At 35.6% G+C, this 3,848-nt stretch overlaps 1 protein-coding gene across 1 annotated transcript in view; it reads right to left on the bottom strand.

Annotated features, from left to right (window-relative positions):
• LOC106687905 (serine/threonine-protein kinase D3) overlaps nucleotides 1–3,848 on the bottom strand; it is a gene marked incomplete at its 3' end in the record, with an annotated part of 66,144 nt that overhangs the window by 11,058 nt on the left and 51,238 nt on the right.

Here is a 3,848-nt window from a genome sequence, read left to right as displayed (position 1 = left end):
TATATATATAGGCAGCAATTACCCAAAACTTTCCTCATCCTTCCATCTCAAGTTTAACGTGCCTCCACGTGGTGCGGCTGGATAACCTAGTCTGAATAAGGATAGGACTAGATGAACTAAAACCAAACCCTCTGGGATTTACAATCCCAGTTGTATCTTGGTTGGGTGAAACCGACCCAATACTTACATAAAATACTATGAACAGGCTTCTCATGAATAATACTACCCCAGGTAAAACAGTTGGGCATTCTGATTCTGGGAGACCCCTACAGTGTGAAGTCAAGAGCAGGATGAATTAGTGAACCACAGGAGACCATAGCAAGATTTTAAACGGGAAAGATTTGGAAGGAACAAAAAGAAATACTATTCTGGCACATATAATGTCAACTCATTGATGCAGACTGGAAAACTGAAACAACTTACATCAGAACTTTTCAGGCTGAAAATCTCAGTGATGGCACTGCAGGAGACCAGGTTCGCGGATGTGGAACCTCTTGACTCAGATGGATATAAATTTTAAAAGGAAGACCTGGTGAAAGGGGCCAATAAGGGACCGTGTTTATGGTTGATGAAAAATTCCTCAAAAAGTAGTAGACTTTGAAAGCGCTAGCAGCCGATTATCTATTCCCACATTAAAATCCAGTAATAAAAAATACACGTTAATTAACGCATACGACACCATTAATGATGATAATAGCAGAAATCCAGATAAAATGGAAGTCTTCTGGAAAAAATTATAAAATTCTAGTTAGATCATGGGGCAATATCCAATAGGAATTATAGAGAAATTCAAAACATCTGAGTAAAAAACATCAGACCACTTTCCCACCCCAAATTAAAATGACTTTTGTACCAGTTAAGAGGACCATCAAAACAACAAGAACCAAAATAAATAGAGTCAACAGAGAAGTATTGAGGGAGAAGAGACAGGTATTCAGTGAAAAACTCAGGGAACCGAACAGCTGGGAAGAGATAATGAACTTTCTGACAGAAACTGCAGTGGAGGTCGCTCCTGAGAAAATCCACAAGAAACATCCGTGGTGGAACTTAGAATGTGAAAATGCCATTAAAACGCGACAGAAGAAATGGAAATTATGGAACCAACAGAAAACCACAGATAAAAGAGAGGAATGCCAGATGCCCAGAAAAGTTACCCAAAAAATAATGAGAAAGTTCCTCAATCTTCAATTGGTGGAAATAGAGGAGGAATTCAAGAGGAATGACACCAGATTTTCCACAAAGCCTTTGAGAGAAGAATGAGGGGATTTTGTCCCAGAGGACTTGCGCTGAGGAGAGATGACAGCACTCTGGCACAAACAGATGAGGAAAACTGCGAAATTCTGGCCAATTATTTCAAGAGGCTTCTAAATTGTGAAGAACCTGGTGAGAAATTGGAAATAAGAGAAAACACCCCACAAAATATCGATTCAGACAAATAGGAATAAATAGAGGAAATTATTGAGGAGCTAAGAAACAACAAGGCGTCCTGGCAGAAATGTGGAAAAATTCAAATGAGGTATTCAAGAGAAAACTCACAGAAATACTGATGGACGTCTGGGACAAGAGAAAATACCAGCAGAATAGAAAATCACCCTAATCCACCCTCTTCACAAAAAAGGCACGAAAACCAACGTGAGCAACTACAGGGGAATCTCTCTGTTACCAGTTACCTATCCGATACTGAACAGGGTCGTTTTTGAAAAAGCATACGACTCCATAGACAGGGAAACCTTACTAAAAATTCTGAGGGAATATGGAGTCAATCAAAATACCATAAACTTGGTGAAAGAAATATTGACAGAAACCAAGTCAAAAATAAAATTAAGAGGAATTATCAGCAAACCGTTTCAGATAGGAACCGGTGTGAGACAATGGGACGGACTTTCACCAGTTCTCTTCAATGTTGTTCTTGACAAGGATATGAGGACCTTGTAGGAAAAAGAACCATCAGGAGCTAAGGTAGGAAATCAGAGGAGCAATATCCTGGTAAAATGTCTGGCCTCTGCTGATGACTTAGCCAGCCCTATGGGCAGAGTTGTAGGAGGAGGCGATTGGAAAGTTAAATTCCTTGAAGAGAATAGCTGAGAAGACAGGACTTAAAATCTCCCTCTAGAAGACCAAATTTATGACCACAAACCTCAACTTTAGTAAGAAAGAAATAAAAAAAGAATTCAGTAAAATCCAGGTGGTTAAAAGCTTTAAATACTTGGACGAATTTGTCAGAGAAAGAAAGCATGGAATACAGGGTTAAAAATTTGGAAAATTTATGCTACTTAACAAGCAGCATTTATAATAATAACCCTGACCATCTTCTTATATTTATTTATAATAAAAATGCATCTCCAAGAAGGCCAAACTTAAGGACTACTGTAAAACCAGTGATACTGTACAGTACAGAGACTATGTTCTTTCCCAGTCTGGAGAAACTTCTGAAAATAGAAAGAAGGATTCCAAGAAGAATCCATGAACCCAAAATAACAATAGAAGGATACAGACTGAAATCCAACAGAAAAATTTACAGTGAAACCCCTGATTTGGAAACAGAAATGAAGGCAAGAAGACTTAGGTTTTATGGACACATGCAAAGGATGGCCGAGGAGAGATTGAACAAGAAGATTTTCAGTAGGTTTATGTGATATAAATTCAATCACCGATACACGGTTCAAATCAAACAGGAAACACAGAGGCTTGGGATTACACAGGATTTGTGTGAAGATAGAATAGAGTACAGGAAATTCCTGAAACATGCGGTGCTTCTGGTGAACAGTAAAAAACTCCCGTCTAGAAGGGTTTGGACGGAAGAAATGAAAAAGAAGTTCAGTGAAACCTGAGCCATAGTTGCTTAGTCCTTAAGGACTGATTCGTGTTTAATAATAATATACATATATACATAGGAGAAACCAAACAATTATCGGGAGAATGAATATACCAGCATAATGATATAAAAAATAAGGAACAAGATCCAAATAAAAATAAAAACAGCATTGGTGCAACATGTATCCAAAAATAAGCATAATTTTGATTTTGAAAATACAATGAATTTTTCATAAATTAACAATACCTTCAAAAGAAAAACAATAAACAAATTGGAAAAAATTGAAAATATAATGGAGATATGGCAAACCTGGGATAGTGAGGTAGGTTACTCAGTGTAGTGTTAATAAAATAAGTAATTGAATTAGAGATAGTTAACTAGTAAATTTAATAATTTTAACAGTGAAAATAATGGTATTTTATACATTGTGATGAAGATTAATTTACTAAAAGTGCATAATGTTTTCATAATTTAAAAAGTTTTAATGAAAATTGACTAATGATAAATAATTTGACAAAGACAAAATGGCCTGGAATTATGTTAATTATCAATGTTTTGACTGTGATAGTGCAATAAGAGGTAGAAGATGTAATTTTTCATGATGTTTTTAAAATTAATTTATGATGAATAGAATGTATTTAAAAAAATGTTTATTGATAGATCCTTGAAAATGGCCAGAATGGCTGAAACATTGGAGTGAAAAAACATTTCTGAACACTGTTGCCACTTTGCTTATGAAGATCTAGCAGTGTTTTGAAGTGGGATTCAGAACCAGTAACATGAAGATGGTGGAAGGTGCTGGTTATTGACCCCACACCATTAGCAGGGCATAGAGTATAATGTTTAATTTACTATGAATCGTTGAACAGGTAAACAATGGATGTTTACTGTCCCAGTACTTCCAGTTTTATTGAACACATATTTTTTGAGGTATGACAGCAAACATATATTTTTTATTATATGTCTACTGATTATTCTTGTACTAAATATTTATTACATCAAAATCAATAAAAAAAAAATTTATTCTTCATTA

The sequence above is a fragment of the Halyomorpha halys genome, unplaced genomic scaffold, assembly GCF_000696795.3.
Source record: "Halyomorpha halys isolate HHAL.00 unplaced genomic scaffold, Hhal_1.1 Scaffold1024.1, whole genome shotgun sequence".
NCBI lineage: Eukaryota > Metazoa > Arthropoda > Insecta > Hemiptera > Pentatomidae > Halyomorpha > Halyomorpha halys.
The sequence above is the reverse complement of the archived record's forward strand: the minus strand, read 5'-3'. Positions and strand labels throughout refer to the sequence as shown.